The following is a 22,179-nucleotide window of genomic DNA, read 5'->3' as shown; positions in this document are numbered from 1 at the left end:
GGGGTGGAAGAGAAAAGTGCTTATGCAGGTGATCAGAAAGTGTGGTGTGTGTAAATCCTTCTGAATCGCAGAAGCAAAATAATTGCGTTTTCTCATCTCAAAGTTTGTTTTTATATACTTGCAGTAGATTTTGCCACAGGTTTTCAATGTTTCTTCAGTTGAGGAATGAAGAGGCAGACATATATATCTCTTTGAGGGGTGTATGTGTGGTTGTGTGTGGGAGGGTACAATGAAGATTTTTGCCTATTTTCTATAATTGTTTTACTATACAGGTTTTGAGGATTTTGTCGTTGTTGTGTGTTTGTTTGTTTTTGTGAGTAGGTATTGCCTTTATTACAAACTTCCAATTCTGATTTTGAAACACGTCAACCTTGTGAGAAATGGACTTTTTTTTTTTTGAAAAGCGGAGTGACTTTGCTCTAGGCCAGAAACTCAATGACCCGTTCAAAACCTTCTCTATTGCTCTTTTGTTTTTTAGCTGGAAGCTATTATCTAAATGTCTAAGCCTCCTCCCCAAAATGTCATTTTGATAGGCAATGGATTTGAACATTGGGTTTTGAAGCCAGAAGCTTAGATCAATTATTGTCCTTTTCTTTCTGCAGTTGTTTATTAGTTTAATTTATACTGTTAGAAAGAGATATAGAAATTTAACTCTTGATTGGGAGTTTCTGATTTCTTTTTCATTCAGTTAACAGTTTGGGCAGCAGAATCAGCTAAAGAAATAGAAATACAGGGGTCCTGTATTTGAGACATGAGGATTGCTTATTCAGTCTGCATCTCTATAATTTTTCCCAAGGCATTCGGAGATGTACAAGGGGCTGGCCTTCCTGAGCTTAGGGTTTGGTACTCGTAAGAAACCTGGGAGATCATTTCTTTTGTTGTGTTAAAAGGAGATAGTGCTAAACCCCAGGTCAGTAAACCAAGACTTAATACCTAACCTAAGTGCAGTTTCAAAACCGAAGGAATATAACCTTAAATCAATCAACATGGAATTGCCTGGTCAGCACTAGTGAGATACTCTATTCCATAGACCACTTCCATTCCCCTCAGAAAGGGGACTTAGTCTGAAACAACCTGTTCTTTGCTAGTAATATCCTTTTCATGTACCCTTTCCACCTTTAAACAGCTTTCTTTTTCCACACCTTGGTAGAGTTCCTTTATGTTGCTAGATCGGGTGTTGCCTGATTCATGAATTGTTGAAGACAGCCAATTTGATCTTTAAATTTACTCAGTTGCATTTTTGTTATTTAGTATTACAATTTGTCTTTGTCCCCTGGGTCATTCATTGTCTCCCCTATCTTTCCTAAAGCATAGGTTTATTTTAAGTGTTAAAATTAAATACGAAATGGAGACCAGACTTGAGAATTAATTCCCTGAAGCAGACAAAACCATTTAAGCCACATAAGCAAAACAAAGTAGCTTATTCCATGACACAAGCTAACCTTAAGTTGTAAATGCCTCTGACAATCATAAAATTTATGTCACCTTCCTAAAAATAGTATGAGATGATCACTTTTAACCAATCCCCTGCCTTCCAAAAACTTGAGTTGCAATGACTGATCATTGTAAAGGGTTAACAGCTTCCTCATTTTCCCTGTATAAGGCATCCTGTAACTTCATGTCCCTGAGTCTCATACCAGTCTTTGAATTTGAAAGCTCACAGTTCATGAACTGTTCTTACATGTGCAATAAACTCTTTCTAAATATTATTTATTGACTTGGTGGTTTTAACTTTGCTATTTCTGGATTTATTACACACTCAAAAAAATTTGTATCAATATTTTCCACATTTGTTATAAAAAGAACTGAATTTTTCAGACACATCATTTGAAGCTTATGTTTGAATTGTGAAAATTGGCTTTGATATCACTAACAACTGTAGGGAGCTCAGAAGTATATGGGCAGCCTCTTATTAAAATATGTATGTAACTTACAGTTTCTTCCCTATTAAAGTAACACAAAGTCACAATAGAAATATTGGAGAAAACTTTAAAAAACATTAAGGAAATAGAAATCATCCATAACTTTACACGGAGAGGAATCTGATCTATTTGCTTCAAATATATTTTATGTGTTATTTTACATTTGCATTTTTTGTTACAAAATTTAAAGTCATGCTATGTATTTTTGTATTCTGATTTTTAAAAATTAACATTTTTGGGGCACCTGGGTGGCTCAGTCAGTTAAGCATCTGACTTTGGCTCAGGTCATGATCTCTTAATGAATTCCAGCCCCAGGTTGGGCTCTGTGCTGGGAGTTTGGAGCCTGGAACCTACTTTGGATTCTGTGTCTCCCTGTCTCTCTGACCCTCCCCTTCTTGAGCTGTCTCTCTCTTCTGCTCAAAAATGAATAAATGTTAAAAAAATTTTTTTTAATTAAAAAAATTAACATTTTATCATGAAAATTTCCCTGTATACTTTTACATTCTTCAAAATCATTTTGTTTTCTTTGTTTTTTAAAGTTTATACATTTATTTTGAGGGAGGGGGAGGGATAGAGAGAGAGGGACAGAGAGAGAATCCCAAGCAGGCTCCACACTCTGCCAGGACCCAACTTGGGGCTTGAACTCAGGAACTGTGAAATCATGACCTGAGATGAAATCAAGAATTGACATTTAACCAAGTGAGCCACCCAGGCACCCCCCAAAAATATTTTGAATAGCTGAATAGTATTCTATTTATAGAAGGAACCTAATTTAATTAAGTACTTATTTTCACTCATTTACATCATTTCCAATAATTTCATATAAATGATTCTGTGACATCTTTTTACTTAAATGCTTTCTGTGGTCCTTTAATTACTTCCTTTGAATAACTTTCTAGAAGTAGAGTGATTGCAACTGTTTCACTAAAACACCAATGACCTCCAGGTTTCAAAATCCCAAGGACACTTTTTTCTTTGTATTATTCTGACTTCTCAGAAGTGTACCTGCAACACTTTTTTTTTCATCCATAATTCAGCAATTTCATCAGCAACATCCTTTTATCCCTCTACTCTTTTCTTAGCCTATTTTACCTACTCCCATGGCTTTAAATGTAAACTGCGTGTTGACAATTCACTAATTTCTATTTCCCATTAGATCTTTTTCCTGACCCGTCTTCACTTTCAGTGTCTCACAGGCATGGTACATCTAGCATCTTCAGACCCCATCTCCCTCTCCCCTTCCCAGCCTGTTCCATCTCTGAGGTTTGCCCCTATTAATGACTGAGCCACTGTCTACCCAGGTGCCTCTTGGTCCCTTGCTCATGCTAGGGACTTGTTCTTGACAAGAACAAGTTGAATTCTATGTCCAAAATAGATCTCAAGTCCATTTCCAGAGGGAGATAGAGAAAGAGACAGAATCTTAAGCCCAATGTGAGGCTTGGTCCCACAACTCTGGGATCATGACTGGAGCCAAAATCCAGAGTCTGTCGTTAACCAACTGAGCCACCCAGCTGTCCCTAAAGGTCTTTAATTTGCTCTAAAGTGTTACCCTTTCTTTCATCACCCAATATATGTTCATAGCTAATGTTGATTGATTAGGGATGGGGTGTGTGTGTGTGTGTGTGTGTGTGTGTGCGCGCGCGCGCGCGCGCATGTGTGTAAGAGAGAGAGAGCATTCTAATTCTTTCTGTCCTAAGTCCTTTACCATTGATTTGACCTTGTTAATGGAGTATGAATTCACATTTCCACTCTTCCTCTTTGCTGTATATTAAAAATTTACTGTAGCTGGAGGTAATAATCTTTATTTTGGGTAATGCTTCATAATGGTCAAAACACTTTTATGCCATTTTCTTATTAAAATCTCAAATAAGTCCTTGAGGTTGACAGAACGGGTATTATTAAACCCATTTTGTAGATGAAGAGATACGAGAGTTCATTTTACTTTAATTAGCACGACTAGTAGAGGGTGTGTCTCAGATTAGAATTTGGCTTTCTTTAATTCTCAGTCCAATATTATTATATTACTTGTGATTAAGATAGAACCTTGTAATAACAACCTGCTTTATTTTTGCTGTTGTTGTTGCTGTGTATTGTGAAATGAAATTGCTTACATTTCAAGTCCTGTTAATCTTGCATAATTGAAACATTTACTTTTAAAAAATGATGCTAATTTGAGATTGAGAGCACTAGTTAAATTTGTAGCAATGTGTAAAAGATGACTCTGGTTCCTCCAGAATAGACTCAATATTTTCCAAATTTATTTCCCTTCTTAGCATTATAACAAAATCAGATGGCTCTCACCATTCACCAAGAGCTACCTGGACCCACTGATCTTGGCTCAAAGTCTAGCAAGAGGTTAAAGCTTGAGATTTTGGCCCAGAAATCTGTACTTCAAACTGAATGTAGTCTTTCAAACAAATAAATTAGTCTTCTCAAAGAAAGGAAAATGATTTTATATTTCTAATAATGCTATTATTTCTTACACTTTAATGGCATTTTTGCTCCAAAGTTCTTGAATGGTAACCTTCATTTTTTCTGTATCTAGTGAATCTTTTAAACTGGAGTTCTATTTGAATGGTTGTTCAGGGTGTTGGCAAGAGTTATAAAGCATTTATATTTTATTCTTGACTGGATTCTGGTTGAGAAATCGAATGGCACAAATGTTGAAAGACTAGCTTGCTGTGGACATAATGAAGCAAGCAAAATGAAATCTCCCAAGGATAAAAGTGTAATGTCCTTTACTTTTTATCTTTTAGGTACAGGCTTGTGCCATATCTTACTTTCTTGCTGTGGGCAAAATGGAGTCAGGGTGAGGGGGCAGGTTCTTATGAAAAAGATCAAAAGGAAAAAAGAAAGTAGGGGTATGGTAGAAAGGGAACTGAAATACACTCGGGGCACAGATATCACTGCCCCTAAACTTTCTCTTTTGAATTGAATTTAAATATTCAATTGAGTTGGATTGAACTTAAACATCCCTCCAGCATTAATGAGCATTGGGAGTGTATTTATTCTTTTATTTAAAAGGGTAGTTTCTCATAGTTCACAGCACAATTTGTAGGGGTAAGTTTTCAAACCTGGTTTTAATAAGGAGACTTATGAAAACATTTACATAGAACTGTAGAAGGATGATTCAGATAATCTAGGAGATTCAACACTATATATGGATCTTTCTTGATTTTTTAAAAAAATAGTGATTCTTATTTTTATTTTCATTCCCATGGCAACACACTAAAAGAGTCTAGCCAAGGTCTCTGAAACTAGAAAATAATCTTTTCTTATCTGCTTCTAAGAGTTTATCTCTTTCTATCTATCTGTTACCTAACTTCAAAAAATAGAAATCTTGAGGGGGTGGGGAGCAGGGGTGGGGGCAGGGAAAATGGGTGATGGGCATTGAGGAGGGCATTTGTTAGGATGAGCACTGGATGTTGTATGTAAGTGATGAATCACAGGAATCTACTCATGATGCGAAGAGCACACTGTATACACTTTAGGTTGGCTAACTTGACAATAAATTATATAAAAAATAAATAAATATAAATTAAAAAAATAGAAATCTTGCTCATTACCAAAATGTTTATTGCATAAATTGGATAATTTACAAAAATGTAATGAAGAGAGTAAACATCGAAAGTAACTCAAAATTCTACCACTCAGAAATCAACATTCTTTTTTGTTGTTGTTTTCTTTTGGTCTTCTTTGTAAAAAATAAACAAATAAACAAACCAACAAAAAACCATTTAAAATATTTGGAGCAACCTAAAAATTTTAACTTTGTTTTCTTTCTCTTTGTACTATACAGTGTTTCTTTTTATATAATAACAAATATTCCTCTACAATATAAAAAGTGTACTGGACCAAGACCAAGTCATCAATATGTAATATAAAACCACAGAACCTTGGAAAACAACTATAACCAAGAAATTCTTTGTAGTATTCTTTCAGTTTTTCTATGGATCTTTGTATGTATAGGTGCTCAAAACATACATTAGTTGAATTAGTTGAATGGATGTTGAATTTCAATGAAAATAAGCTAAAGGAAAAAGGAGCATTATTTTTACCTCTTTTTCCCTATTTATTATTTTCAGTTCTTGGAAAAGCAGACACCAAGATGAGATTAGACTGCAAGAAACTGATTGGAGAAAACACCTGTGTTTTAGTCCATTTGGGTTATAACAGAGCATCATAGATAAGATGGTTTATAAACAACGAAAATTTAATTCTCAAAGTCCTGGGGCTGGTAAATCTTAGATCAAGGTGCTACAGATTCCATGTCTGGTGAGAACCTGCTTTTTGGTTCATAGATAGCTGTCTTCTTGCTGTGTCCTAACAGGGCTAAAGGGACAAGGGAGCTCTCTGGGGCCTAATCCCATTCATGAACGTTCCATCTTCATGACCTAATCATCTTCCAAAGTATCTGCCTCCTGATACATCATACTGGCAATTAAGATTTCAACATATCAATTTTGGGGAGATACAAACATTCCATCAATAGCTTTCCACCATTGTCCTGCCTCTAGTTCCTATCCATATTACATGCAAAATACATTCATTCCATCTCAGCAGCCCCAACAGTCCAGCATCAACTCAAAAGTATAAAGTTCAAAGTCTCATGTAAATACCATCTAAATTAGATATGGGTGACACTCAAAGTACAACTCATCCTGAGGCAAACTCTTCTCCAGCTGTGAGCCTGTGAAACCAAACAAATTATGTGCTTCCAAGATACAATGGTAGAATAGGCACAGAATAGACATTTCCATTCCAAAAGGGAGAAATAGGGAAGAAGAAAGGAGTTAACAGATCCCAAGCAAGTTCAAATACATGCAAACTCTATGAAATCTTAAAGACTTGTAAATAATCCTCTTTGATTCTCCTCTTCAGGCCCAATTGAGAAGGCAATGTCACTCCTAGGGCTCAATGGGACAGCCCTGAAGCAGCTTCCTGACTGGGCCTGGGGCTCTCCTGGGTTGGGGTCCTAAGCCAGAAGCTCTGTTGGAAAGCCTTGTCCCTTGAAATCCAAGTGAAGGCCTGCTTCCCAGGCTTACATGGAGGTTGCCAGAGTGTGCTGCCTACACCCTCTATGGAGGCGGCCAAAGTAGCCTGTGCTGCACCAGGGCCTCCAGATCTGTGCCATTGGAATGCAGAGAGTGGAGGCTGTGATGTGAGGCAGCACTGGGCAACTCATACACATTGAGGTCCCACAGGCATCAGTCTTTTGATTTTGAAATTACTCAGCTCCTCCTATCCCCCCACCTCTCATCCCCACTCTTACACTCTGGGCCCATGGTGGCTTTGGAAACTCTGATGCTCTCTGAATTGCCTTTGGAATCATTTTTCCATTTGTAGAATAGCACTTGGCTTCTGTTGAGATAGGGGACTAGGTCTGTGGTTCACACTTATCAAAAGTGGTTACTTGGCCACACCCTTAGTTTTCTCTTTCTGTCATGCTATCGCAAGTGTTTGCAATATCCATTGGCTGAGAATTTTCCAAATCTTTAAGTTTTAGTTCCTTTTTGGTTACCAATTCCATTTTTAAGTCATTTCTCCTTTCTCACATTTTACTATAAGCAGTCAGGGGGAGCCAAGCTGTACCTTCAACACTTTGCTTAAGAAATTGCTACAGCTAAATATCCAATTTCATTGCTCACAAATTCTACCTTCCCCCAAATACGGGAACACGAACACAATTCAGCCAAAGTCTTTACCACTTTATGACAATGATTACCTTTTATTTAAGAGAGAGAACAAATGGAGGGTTGATGGAGGGAGGTGGGTGGAGGATGGGCTAGATGGATGATGGGGATTAAGGAGGGCACTTGTTGTGATGAGCAATGGGTGTTATATATAAGTGATAAATCACTAAATTCTATACCTGAAACCAATATTGCACTGTATGTTAACTAGAATATTTTTTAAGTTTGTTTATTTATTGAGAGAGACAGAGAGAGAGAGAGAGAGAGAGAGAGAGAGAGAATTCCTGGCAGGCTCCATGCTGTCAGCTCATAGCTTGATATGGGGCTTGAACTCACGAACCGTGATATTATGACCAGAGCTGAAGTTGGACACTTAACCAACTGGGTCACCCAGGTCCCCCATTAACTAACTAGAATTGAAATAAAAATTTTAAAAGAAAAATAAAAAAGGATTCCCTTTTATCCATCCATATGTTCCTTATTTCTGTCTGAGACCTCATTAGAATGGCCTTTACTGTCCCCATTTCTGCCAACATTCTGTTCATGATTAGTTAGATATTCCCTAAGAGAGTGGATGTTGTCTGTCCAGCAGTCCTCTTTTCTTTGAGAGCTGTCACCACAATCACCTTTAACAGTCTATTCATAGCAATGTAGACTTTTTCTAGCATGCACCTGCAAGCTCTTCCAGGCTCTACCTGTTACCCAGTTCCAAATCCACCTCCACATTTGGGTATTTGTTACAGCAGCATCTCCAGTTCTCAGTACTGACTTCTTTCTTAGCATGGACTGCTGTAACAGAATACCATAGGTGGGGTGGCTTATGAACAACAGAGATTTATTTCTTATAATTCTGGTGGCTGGAAGTCTGAGATCAGGTTGTCAGCAGGTTGGATTCTGGTAAGGGGCTTCTTCTGGTTTGCAGATGTCCACCTTTCATTGTATTGTCATATGGAAGAAGGGGTGGGGAAGGTCTCGGGGGGGGTTTCATACAGGCACTAATTTCATTCATGAGGCTTCACCTTCTGATGTAATCACCCTCTAAAGGCCCTACCTCCTAACACCATCACATTAGGGGTTCCAATTTCAACATGTGAATTTGGGGGGAGGGGTGCACATAAACATTCAGTCATTAGCAACCAGTGAGGGAGAGCTGGGAGAGAGCTGGAAGAGGCTAGAAGAGGCTGAAAGAGCTACCAGCCCAATGCAGGTCTAACCTCTGTGGAGGAGAGATGGCAGGAAAAGGACTGGACAGGCTGAACCTCAGATTGCAGCACACTTCTAAGAAAGCTGCGGCAAGAAGTTCTTAAGTCAAATTTGCCTGTCAGAGGAGTTTCGCATATTGCAAGAAGGGGCCTGCCTTAGTATTCCTACCACATCAGTTATTGGCTGAGTCTGGGGGAAAGCACAGCCTTGGTGCTCACGCAGTGGGGGATTCAGAGCCCCTGGAGTCCTCAGTCATTCCTCTCCCTCAAGCAGGAGATCTCCCTACTGTACTTTCATGGACACTACATCCTAAATTTGTTTTTTATTGGTTTTTAGTATAAAGGTTAAAACTGATATCAGCATCTACCTATTCTCTCAACCTAGAAGTCTAAGCATCATAAGTGACTTTTCAAGTCTTTTTGACTTTTTCATTACTAACTTTCACAAACTTCTCTCCTTGTTCAGTTCAACCACTATCACAGTGTCAAGTTGTTGACAATTGTCGTGCAGGTTATTATAGCTGCCCTCCACTGGTTTCTGTGCCTCTAGTCACTGCCTCAACAGTGTACTTCACATGCCAGAAAACTATTCCTAAAACATGACTTGCTCTCTTGCTTACAAACACTTCATTTGCATTGTTCTCAGCTACCTTCAAGACAAATTTGGAATTCATTTACCAAATAGACAAAGCCCTTCCCAGCCTTAGCCCTTATCACTCCACACTTTGTATACTCATCTAGAACCATACCGGATTTCTTACGATTCCCTCAGTACAACATGCTTTTTAATGCTCCCATGCCTTGGATCACGCTCTTCTCTAACCTGGAGTTCCCTTCCTATGTTTTCCTCTGATGAACTTAAATTGATACCCTGCTCTCCTCTCACCACCTCCCCTTTCCCCACCAAGGATTAAGAAACGTTGATTTTGTCTTATTTTCTTCAGAAATTTTTATAGCTTTATTGAGATATAATTCACATAACACAAAATACACTCATTAAAGTATTCAATGGTTTTTTATTTATGTTCTTAATTAATTTTAGGATATTTTTATCACTCCAGAAGAAATCCTATGTTCATTAGCAGTTATTCTCCATTCCTCCCTTCCAGCAGCTCCTGGCTTCTTTCATTCTGCATAATATTTTAAAGGTTCATCCATATTTTATGAAAACTTTATTTTATTGCCAAATAATATTCCTTTGCATGGACATACCATATTTTATTTATCCAGTCATCAATTGTTGACCATTTGGATTGTTCCCATTTTTTGGCTTTTATTAATATTTGTGTATGAGTTTTTGTGTGGACATATGTTTTCATTTCTCTTTATATACTGATAAGTGAAATCACTGGGTCATATGGTAACTTCATGTTTAACTTTTTGAAGAACTGCCAAACTGTTTTCAAAAACATTTAAAATTTTAAATTCCCACCAGCAGTGTATGACGATTTCAATTTCTCCACATCCTCATCAACACTTGTTATAATATGTGTTTTTTATTCTAGTCATCCTAGTGGGTGTGAAGTGGTATCACATGTCTTCAAGTTACATTTGCTTTATGGCCTAAGATTTTTGTTAAAAATAAAACTCTTTATAATATTGTATTGCATATTTGAAAGTTACTGAGAGCAAATTTTAAAAGTTATTATCACATACAAGATAAACCAACCAACCAAATAAAAAACCTGAATATCTCTTCTCCTATTTTTTTTCTTTTTTGAGAGACAGAGAGAGACACACACACAGAAAGTGAGTAGGGGAGGGTCAGAGGGAGAGGGAGAGAGAATCCCCAGGAGGCTCCAGGCCCAGCACAGACCTCAACATGGGGTTTGATCTCACTATTGTGAGATCATCACCTGAACCAAAATCAAGAGTTGAACGCTTAAATGATAAGCCAGGTGTGCCCTCCCCCCACCCCAGATATCTTTGCTCTTAGGCCTTCTTTGATTGCCTGGATCACCCCCATTTCTTGTATTCTTGTGGTTCTCCATACATGTCACTATTACCCCAAGTATATTGGGCAGTCACTATTTGTTGTTGTGCAATTCCTGCCTAAACTTTGAGCTCCAAGGACAGAGATTGGTCATTTGTTCATTTTTCATTTCAACTGAGATCTCATTTCTCCACTGTGATTAAGAATAGACTGATACCAAACTATATAAGAATATATCCTTTATATTACCCATTATCTTTATGGCATAGATGTGTCCTTTTCATTTCTGCCAGGAAGTTCCCTAGTCATGGTGTGTGATGGGATATATGTTAGAAAGGCATTCTGCACAAAGTTAATATCTTCTATGTGCTTCTGAGTCTTCTCAGAACTATTCTTCTTGTATGACTCCATCTGCATGTGGGAAATTGAGGTAGTTTACCAGAATTACTTCTTTATTCTCTTACCACATTATCTTAATCTATTATTCATTCAATAAAATTATTATATTTATGCTTCTAGAAAACAAAAGAGGTTCTCTTAGATGTGTATATATTGATGAGATACCTTGTTGGCCATTCTGCTACTATCTTTCAAGATCCTATATCCTATCTTTCTAACTTTTGAAGGTAAAAACTTATTACTTCTTGTCTCTCCTATAGGCTCTTTAATGAAAACATAATATATCAAAATTATATTCACAAACATACATATTTACAGGGAAAATTCAGGGGCACTGAGTGGTTCAGTTGGTTAAGCATCCAACTTCAGCTCAGGTCATGATCTCGCAGTTTGTGAGTTCGAGCCCCGTGTCGGGCTCTGTGCTGACAGCTCAGAGTCTGGAGCTTGCTTCAAGTTCTGTTTCTCTCTCTCTCTCTCTCTCTCTGCCTCTCCCTTGCTCGTGCTCTGTCTCTCTGTCTCTCTGTATGTCTCAAAAATAAACATTAAAAAAATCAAAATCAAATAAAAGTTACAAATGAATGTTCAATTAAAAAATAAAGTAAAAATTCAAATGTATGTGTGTGTGCATCTTTGTGTTTGTAAGAGTGGAAAGGTTATTATTTTAACAGTTGCACAAATGTTCTTTGGAATGGAAATTTGTTTGGAGGGGAAAAAAAAACTCTCTATAAGCTTATTGAAGATAGAAACTAAGGTCCTGAGGGTGAAGTTTGGAAGACCTCTTCCCCTCCTCTTCCTTCCTTCTTTTCTTCCTTTTCTCCTTCTTCTCTCTGCCCTCCCTTCATTCCTCCCTCCCTTTCTCAAAAATATTTATTGACCTCTTGCTCTAAGGCACTATTCAGGGTAATGAGGATAATAATTAAATCTTAAAAATGAAATAGGTAAACACTTCAATATAAGAAAAAAAATAGGAATTTGGGGAAGTAGGGAAAAAGAAAAGAGTGCAAGAAGAGAAAGCAGAGAGAAGAGAGCAGACATGACATGCAGCTTGAGCCAGCTGAGATGGGTAGTCAGTAAGAAATCCTGGTGTATTGCCAGGAAGATGTTTATTTTATTTGAATACTGGCTGTATTTTAGTCATGGTGATACACATTGGGGATATAAAGCCCATTGTCCCTGCCATGTCTGGAGAGTTTTTATTTTTTATTTTTTTCAAGTATCCAGGTATAATTTATATAAGATAAAGTTCATTCATTTTAATGTATAGTTAAAAGAATTTTTTAAGTGGAACAGTCATGTAATCAACACTACAATCAAGATACAGAACAATTCTATCACCCCACCCTAACATTTCCTAGTACCTCCCTATAGTCTATTTCTCCTCCATCCCCAGCCCCTGAAAACTATTGATCTGTCCCTAGAGTTTTCCTTTTTCAAAGTGTCATGTAAATGGAATTAGAATGTGTAGACTCTTTAGCCTGACCTCTTTTGCCTAGCATAATACTTTTGAGATTTATCCATGTTATTGTATGTATCAGCAGATTGCTCCTTTTAATTGCTGAGTAGTGTTCCATGCTAAGGATATACTATAGTTTGTTCATCCATTTATAAGTGAAGGGCATTAGAATTTTTGGCAATTATGAATAGCTGTGAATAGAGTTTTGCTTAAAGATAGGCTTTCATTTCTCTTGGGTAAATATGTAAGAGTGAATTTAGGGGTTTCATTGGAAATGTTTGCTTAATCTTATATGAAGCTACCAAATGTTTTTCAAAAGTAGCTGTATCATTTTGCTCTCCTACTAGAGTTCTAATTACTCCACATCATTGGAGGTTTTTGAGACTAGGAATGTCTATCATCCTCTTTCTGGTTGTTTTCAGTGCTGCAATGTTATTTCATGTAGCTTCCCCAATTCTCAGTTATTTATGATATGCCTATTCAGCCCTACATGGTGGAGAACGATGAGGTACATGAAAATATTGGGAAATATGGCCTGTACCTGGTTCAGCTCACCATGGATACCCACACAGAGACTGTGCTTGTCTTTGAGGGGGATTAGTACCCAGGTACTCTAAAGGTCACCAGCAAACTATGGATCAGATTGGAGAGTGATAGAGATAAGATTTTGATGAGGAAAGACAAAGGCCAAATGAATGGCTCAGGAGTGGACATGATATCAACCCCTCTTCTTCCAGAGTCTAGTATATTTAGGCAGTTCTGCTGGATCCAGTTTGGACAAAGCTCATGGGAGACAGAAACCAATTCAGAACTGGGAACGGAGTGTAGGAAAGAATGTGAGGGTGACATTAATTATATATGATATAAAAGACTGTGTGATGGTACCCAATTTATGTATGACTTAAAAATTTTTTTCAATTTATTTTTGAGAGAGAGAGAGACAGTGCAAGCAGGAGAGGGACAGAGAATGAGGGAGACACAGAATGTGAAGCAGGCTCCAGGCTCTGAGCTAGCTGTCAGCACAGAGCCCAACGTGGGGTTTGAACTCACAAACTGTGAGATCGTGATCTGAGCTAAAGTCAGACGCTTAACCAGCTGAGCCACCTAGGTGCCCCTAGACTTTATTCCTAAAATTATACCAACCCCAGAATGAATAAATGAATAGGTAGGCTTTAGTTTTCAACAGCATCTGTATATAGCTTCAATGAAATGATTACATTAGTAACTTGAAAAGGTCTTTAGGAATGTAAATATGATTTTGTAATTACAGTGATCCTCTCCATATTATAATGGTGATATTTCCAGTATTTTAATGTAGCAATTCTCAACAATTCACTTAGCACACTGTCTTCAAGATTCACTCATGTCATATAATGTATAAAATTTACTTCATTTTTAAGGCTGAATAATATTCCATTGCATGTATATACCACAACCGTTCATCTGTTAATGGACATTTGGATTGTTTCTACCTTTTAGCTATTGTGAACATGCTGCTATGAACATGGGTATACAAAATCCATTTTGAGTCCCTGCTTTCAATTATTTTGGTTATGTACCTAGGAGTGAAATTTCTGGATCATATAGTAGTTCTTCAATTTTTTGAGAAACCACCATACTGATTTACACAGTGACTGTACCATTTTACATTCCCACCAGTAGTGCACAAGGGTTCCAATTTTTTCATATCCTTGTAAACACTTGTTATTTTCTGGTTTTCTTGGATAATAGCCATACTAATGGGTGAAAGCCATGCATTTCCCTTATAATTAGTGATGTTAAGCAACTTCCCATGTGCTTGTTGGAAATTTGTATATCTTCTTTGGAGAAATGTTTATTCAAGTTCTTTGTCTTTTTTTTTTTTTTGATAGGTGTAGTCACCATCTATCACCAATAATGTTATTACAATATTATTGACTATATCCCCTATGCTGTACTTTTAATCTCCATGGTTTATTTTATAACTGGAAGTTTGTACTTCTTAATCCCCTTTATCTATTTCACCTATCCCCCTGCACACCTCTCATCTGGCAACCACCAGTTTGTTCTGTGTATTTAAGAATCTGCTTTGTGTGTTTTTGTTTGTTCATTTGGTTTGCTTTTTGGATTCTACATATAGGTGAAATCATATGGTATTTATCTTTCTCTCTCTGACTTATTTCACTTAGCATAATACCCAGTAGTTCCATTTGTATGGTTGCAAATGGCAAGATATCATTCTTTTTTATGGATGAGTAAAATTTCATTGTAGATATATAAAACACATCTTCCTTATCCATTCATCTATCCGTGAACACTTAGGTTGTTTCTAGATCTTGGCTATTGTAAATAATGCTGCAATAAAATATAGGGTGCATATATCTTCTCAAATTAGAGTTTTTCTTTTTCTTTTCTTTCTTTTTAAAATTTTTAAAAGACATTTGTTAATTTTTGAGAGAGAGAGAGAGAGAGAGAGAGAGAGAGAGAGAGAGAGGAAGGGGCAGAGAGAGAGGGAGACACAGAATCCGCAGCTGCCTCCAGGCTCTGAGCTGTCAGTACAGAGCCCAACGTGGGGCTCCAACTCAGGAACTGTGAGATCATGACCTGTGCTGAAGTCAGACACTTAACTGACTGAGCCACCCAGGCGTCCCTAGAGTTTTTGTTTTCTTTAGGTAAATACCCAGTAGTGGAATTACTGGATCGTATGGTAGTTGCATTTTAATTTTCTGAGGAACATCCATTCTGTTCTCCACAGTTGCTGCACCAGCTTGCATTCCCACCAACAGTGCATGTGAGTTCCTCTTCCTCCACATCATCACCAAATGCTTATTATTTTTAAAAAATCAAGTTGTTTGCTTTTTTGTTGTTGAATGAGAATCATTTTTAATGGTTCTTTAAAACAGACATTCTCAATTTTTATTTTGAGAATCAGAGTGAGGTGCACTTCTAATAAAGTACAAAATTCTTATGTTCCTAAATTATGGCACTTACCACAAGCTGGTTTATACTATGACTAATTATCTTCACTTGAACAGCTGGAGGACAAGAAATGTTATTGATTCTCACCTGATAAGTCTTAAGTTCCTATGAAAGTGGGTAGTGAATCAAGTCCAAGAGAGTGAGTTAGGGTGCATGGATATTTCATAAAAACTCTCAAGTTTTTCAGGTTTCTATTTCTGTATAACAAACTACCCCACAGCTGAGTGGTTTTTAAAAAAGTGAACTATTTAATTTCTTATATTTCTGATGATTTTGTGGGTTTGTATAGTGGTTCTTCTACTAGTCTTCTCTGGGCCCCTCAGGTCATTGCGTTCAACTGGCATCTGGGCTGGATGGGAAGGTCCAAGATGGCCTCACCCACACTATCAGTTTGGGGGCCTTGATGAGGAAGGATGTCTAGAAGGCTGAGAAGATTTTTTTTAATGTTTATTTATTATTGAGAAATAAAGAGAGAGCACGAGCAGGGGAGGGGCAGAGAAAAGGGGAGACACAGAATTGGAAGCAGGCTCCAGGTTCTGAGCTGTCAACACAGAGCCCCACGCAGGGCTCGAACTCACAAACTGCGAGATCATGACTGGAGCCAAAGTCAGATGCTTAACCGACTGAGCCACCAGGCCCCCAAGGCTGAGAAAATTCTTACGGCCATTTGTCAGTCAGTAGTCTAGCCCTAGCTTCTTTACATAGTGTACTGGTTCCAAGAATGTTAAAACAGAAGTTGTAAGTTCTGTTAAGACATAGGTCCAAAACTCACAAAGCACCAAAGTCAAAGTAAGTCACAGGCCAGTCCAAACTTCAAGTGGAGGGAAAATAGACAACACATTTTGATAAGAGGAGGGTACAATCACATTTGTGAAAGGTCATGGGGGATGTGAGGGATTGTGCCATCATTTTGGGACATAGTCTATCACACCAGGTGATTCTGAGGTCTCCCCAGGAACATGACTCCTCTAGTTTGAGAATCACGTGTATGTAAACTCAACTACTTCAAAGACTGCTCTATTGTATTGTTCTCTTTCCTCTACTCTGCAAATGCTCTGATCCTACATTTATTCCTTACAGTCAGGAGGAATAAGACACAGAAAAGTAGGTATCTCTTGTGTGAATGCATGAAACTATAGCAACAGATTGGTAAACTCTGTATCGAGGCTGTGGGAACAGAAGGAGTCCTAAAGAATGAGAGTTTTTGAGTTGGCTATCTATAATATAATTTGTAAATACATTTTCCATGTGAGAAGATAGACCCCAACTGGAAGAGCATTAATTTTGAGTTGTTTTTATTCACTCACCCACAACCTTTCACTGATAGGCCTTGTGGCCCACAAAACACGTGTATGAGACAGCTGCCCGGATCAGGTACAGATGAGCTGAAAACCTGCACAAAATAAACTGATTCAATAAGGTTTGCATCCTCTACCTTCACTTAATGTGGAGCAGACCAGTGTGAAGAAGCAGAAAGAACCCAAGATCTAGACTTACCCTTACTGCTAAGTTTTGGTACAACCTTGGCTGGGTCAGCTAAGAGATCCTATGTTTCGGTGTCCTCATTTGTAAATTTATAATACATCTCTCAGTGTTGGGAAATTAACTAAAATGACCTAGGTAACAGGTGGCATTATCTGTTAGCTGATGTATAGCAACTAGCATCCAGAACAGTTAAACCAGTAATAGGGTTCTGCTGCTAAATTATGGTACACTGAGCTCTGATACTGGCCTATTACACCTATAAGCAATTTCCAGGTGCTTTTTCTGGTTGTATTTGGCTTCTACTCACTCTGATTAAGTCACGGCTGCAGCTGCTGCCATGGTTGCTCAAACAAGTCACATTTGGTTGTACTGGTAAATGCATGATTAAAATCAAAAGGAAATGGAAGAATGCCATTCAGTTTATAAAATTTTAGTGTTCACCACAAGCATATTGTATTATTACTTATCTTGTGTGTATATCCAGTTCCTAAATTAGATTGGTTAGTTTTTGAGGGCAGACTTTGGGCCCTCATGCTATTTGAATCTCTTGCATCTACATCAGCCTCTTCTTAATATTTGGTGATAATCAAGATCAATAACTTACTGCATAAAACGTGCACTGGTCCTCTTAAAATGTGCACAACATTTAGGTGGTAATGTCTGGTTACTGGTGGAATTGCATCCACTCCAAATTCATATGTTGAAGTCCTAACTCCAGTGTCTCAGAATGCAACCTTATTTGAAGATCAAATCTTTACAGAAGTAATCAAATTAAAATGAGGTCATTAGGGTGGGCCCTAAGCCAATATGACTAGTGTCCCAATAAAAAGGGAAAATTTGGACACAGAGATGCACACAGAGGTAAGACAAGGTGAAGAGAGACGGGGAGAGTCAGTCATCGATAAGCCAGGGAGAGAGGCCTGGAACAGACCCTTCCCTCACAGTCCTCGGAAGGAACAGAGCCTGATGACACCTTGAGTTTTGGATTTCTAGCCTCCGTAAGTGCGACAAAATACATCTTTGGTGTTTAAGCCACCCAGTCTGTAGTACTTCATCATGCGGTCCTAGCCTACTAACACAAGTCTTGGGGAAATGGGCGTGGCTCTGCCCAGCGTCATTTGTATCTTGTAGAGAGGAGTTGTGTATTGTCAGTGAACTCATCTGCAATAATGACAATGACAAATACAAATCAGGGAAATTCTGCAGCCCTCTTATGAGGCCTGTATGCCACCTTCTTTCTGATAATCCTGTTTGATACGTATCTGGAAGAGAAGTAATAAAGATACTTCTAAACTCATATCTTTCTCCAGAGAAAAATTGGAGACCGAGTTATGAGTCTTATTTCCAGTTTTGGATTGGATTGCGTTCCTTTCTGTAAGAATCTTTTTCAAGCACAGGGACAGCTTTTTAGCAAATGGATGAATTACATGTTTCTTCCTAAGAGCAAACATTCCTTGATGAGTTGGTATCAGGGTAGGTAATTTGCATCAGTGTTATTCTGCATGATAATAACATAATGAGTGGTGAAAATCCAGCATTAATTCATATGGGAACCTGTTAACCAGCTTGGGGAGAGCAACACAGCCTCTTAGCCAGGTAACTCTGAACCATAACAGTTGGGCCACACTGTGCATTTGGAGTAGATCTTAGTGTTATTTTACTTATGTTTGAGACTGAAGATATCTTATTCTAACCCTTTTTGCAGTGAATATCTATTATATGCCATGGAAATTTACGTTTAAGCTGGCTAAGGGCATGTTGAATGAGTACATATGAAACTTCCTGAGGCGAATTTCATTATCAAGTTCAGCGTCTAATGACTAGTTTGATTCTGTTTAAAGGCATAGATATAAGCACTGCCACCCACCCCTCTACGCTGCTTTTTTTCTGTATAATTATAAGTGTTGCTTTACTCACTAGTTTAAAAAAAATAAAATTGTGAGAAATTCAAAACTTAAGGAATCCCAGAGAAAATGATAAGCTCTTTTTGCCTGGGCTTGCATCTTCACCCGGTTTTAGTAAGGAAAGACATATTGCAGCTTTTCTAATACATAAATAAGAAAATAAAATGAGTGAGCATGTGCGTGTGTATGCACCTGTGTGTAGTATGTTGCATGCTGTGAGAAAGATGGAGAAACTCAGTTGATTGTGATTCTGCATTCTGCCCTAATTTTCTTTAAGGAAAAGGGTGAGGAGGCAGCAGAATCAGAATGGAAAGAAGCACTCCTTAGTGAAAAGCCACAGGGCTATAGGGATGGTTAGAGTTATATTCAACTAGAGCATACACTGTCCATCCTTCAGTTCTGTTTTTACTTAGGAAAATCCTTTTCTAAGGGTAAGATAATGAGATAAGTCTTTCTTTCCTCCTGCATCTTTGAATGAAGTAGCTTAGATAAAGCAGTCTTTGGAAACTATGACTAACCGTGAGATGTGGTAAGTAGATTTTGTAGAAAGATGTTGTAAGGAGTGGGATGATAGATATGGATACACTGTAAGTTCCTAAGGAGAAAGTTATTACTATAGTAAGAAGTGTTACTATTCACAATAGTCTTCGTTAGACATCTGGGTAATACATTTTTTTCTGGTTTTAAACTTTATGTATGTCCATGATTAATTATGGGATTGTGGCTTGGTTAGATTTGTTTTTAGAAGAAAAAAGTTGTGTTCCATTTGAAATGTTAAAAAATATCCACAACATAGAGTCAAATCGAGAATAAGGATTAATCTTGTATGAGACAACAGGGATACTTGGAAGAATTTCTGTTTTATTCCACCATTGCTTAGGTGAAAACAAAACTGGAGCATCCAGAATATCAGCAGGCTGTCCACATACTAGTATGATAGAGTGAGCTTTGGGATAAACAGACCTTGGACATTTGCTAGCTGTTTGGGTTTGGTCAAGTTATCGAATTCCTCTGAGCCTCAACTTACTCAGCTGTAGAAAGAGAACAATACTGGCTTATCCATGCTCAAGTGATGTACTGAAAGTTCTTGGCTGTTAGTAGGTACCGAATGTTGGCTTTGGGCAGTGGTACTCTTACATCTGTGGTAGGAGGCACTTTCACAGAATAGAAGAAAAGCAATTGAACTATTTCTGTGAAAAATGCAAGAATTTAGGAAAAGACTTTTCCCGTCTGCTTTTCCAAGAGTTTGTGCAGTGAGCAGCCTTTCTCACAGAGAACATTTGATTGTGGAGTTCCTTGAGTAAGAGAAAAAATTAAGGATTCTATTGTTGTGCTTGTGAATATACATTAATATTTACCCTCTTTTATTTTACCTATATTCTGCATGTGACTTTACATTCTGTCAAAGTAATAAACACGGGGAAGTCAGAGGCCTGCTTTGTGAAACTCTAGAGTATTTAAACTTTCTGTTTTGTATTGTGATTGCTTCAGTCTCTGATAAGAATGCTTGAAAGGCAACTAGATCTAATTCAAGAGATAAAGGGCAGATCTCTGACAGAAAATTGCTATTTGATGGAAGCATTTTCCATTTATACAGTGTAACTTATTTCAATCTTTCATATTAGTGTGGTTTTTGAAACATCAGTCTGATAAAACTCCAAGAGGCAATTTCTAGATAAGATGTGTGTCCAGTAGAATGATTTATATATGATATATTTAATTATATAAATAAATGTTATTTCTTCTGAAATGGAAATTTTCAGCTCTTCTAAGAGTCTCTCCTTCCCTGACCCCCACTCTCTTTTATTTGTCTTTCCCTATAATAGCATTTCTGTAATTTAATCAAGTTGCATCCATTCCTTGACCAGAAAGGAACAGACCAGCACAAATAAATTTATGACTTGGTTCTTATTGCATCACTCATTAGTTTTAATTTGATTGTGTTTATCTCTCCTTAGAGTCCACCAAATGGATAGGCTTCATAGGGGGACAGTATGGAATTTATAGACATTGGGTTTATGTGGGAGTCACTCAAGGATGGTGTCTCTTACAACACTTAGTATGTTTAGATCTAGCAGAACATCAAACCAAGTCACATCCTTACTCACCTCTAGACATCATTTGCTTATTTACCGAGGATTATGAAGAAGGAAGAATAGCTTTTGGATTTGTCTTTTCATTATTACACTAGTTCAAGTAACCTTTCAAGGAGTCATATAAATATTCAAGCATATACAATATAACTTTTCTTTTAGACAAAAGTCACAAGCATTCTCCTATTTAAATTGGTACAGCTGCAGAGTTACTCATAATGATTATTTTAAGCTTTTCTAATAAAAAAAGGGCGGGGGCTCAAAGGGCTGGAGTGACGTGTACAAAGGCATGAAGTTAGTCAGTGACAGAGCTGAAACTCAAATCTGAAAGTCTTGCTTCAGTGCTTTTTCCTATGAGCCATTCCGTCTTGAGTGGAGATTCGAGTGCCATGGTGTCAAGGCAGACTCATTTCATGGGGAAAAAAAAATCATATTATTTAGGGAAAGAGTGTAAGGTCTGATGTGTCCTTGGCAAAAGATATTATTTTGGAGTTAGAGAAGCACAATAAAGACTTGACTCTGATCTTATGTAAAAAAGTCAGCTCTGTCATTCATTGTTCATCTTAAAAGCTTCAATTCCATGCCTAGTATGGTTCAGCTCTTGAAGAGTCAGGTAAAGGCAAATGAGATATTTTTGAGGACCTTGAGGAGCTTATAATTCAACACTGGGCCCTAACTATCCTTCCTCCCACATTGAGGTGGAGGGAGAGATATTAAAATGTTTCTAAAAAATAAGAAAAACCTTTTGAAAAATATAGCATACAGATCAAAGTAGCCTGTGCTACTGATTTATAAATCAATATACTTATGTTGGAGATGAATATGCTAAATTTTTTGCTAATAGGGATGTGTGACCACAATGTTTGCAGATTCTGTATAAGGAGAGCAATAGGTAAGCCTAGTGAATTTGCAGATAGGTGTGGGGGAAGTAGTTTTTATAACTAGTTTTTATATTGTGAAGGATTGATTCTCTAATGGAAACGGGGGATATCCCCCAGTAATACATATCATAATTTTTAAAAGGAAGAGCATAGTTTGAAAAAAGTGATGCATTGTCCTGTAGCTTCAATTTGTTTTTGGAATGAAATACTTAATTTTCAATTTTGCTATGGGAGAGTGAGAATTTTTGTTTATCAT

Source organism: Panthera leo, chromosome C2 (genome assembly GCF_018350215.1).
Source record: "Panthera leo isolate Ple1 chromosome C2, P.leo_Ple1_pat1.1, whole genome shotgun sequence".
In the NCBI taxonomy this organism is placed as follows: Eukaryota; Metazoa; Chordata; class Mammalia; order Carnivora; family Felidae; genus Panthera; species Panthera leo.
This window is presented reverse-complemented; position numbering follows the sequence as displayed.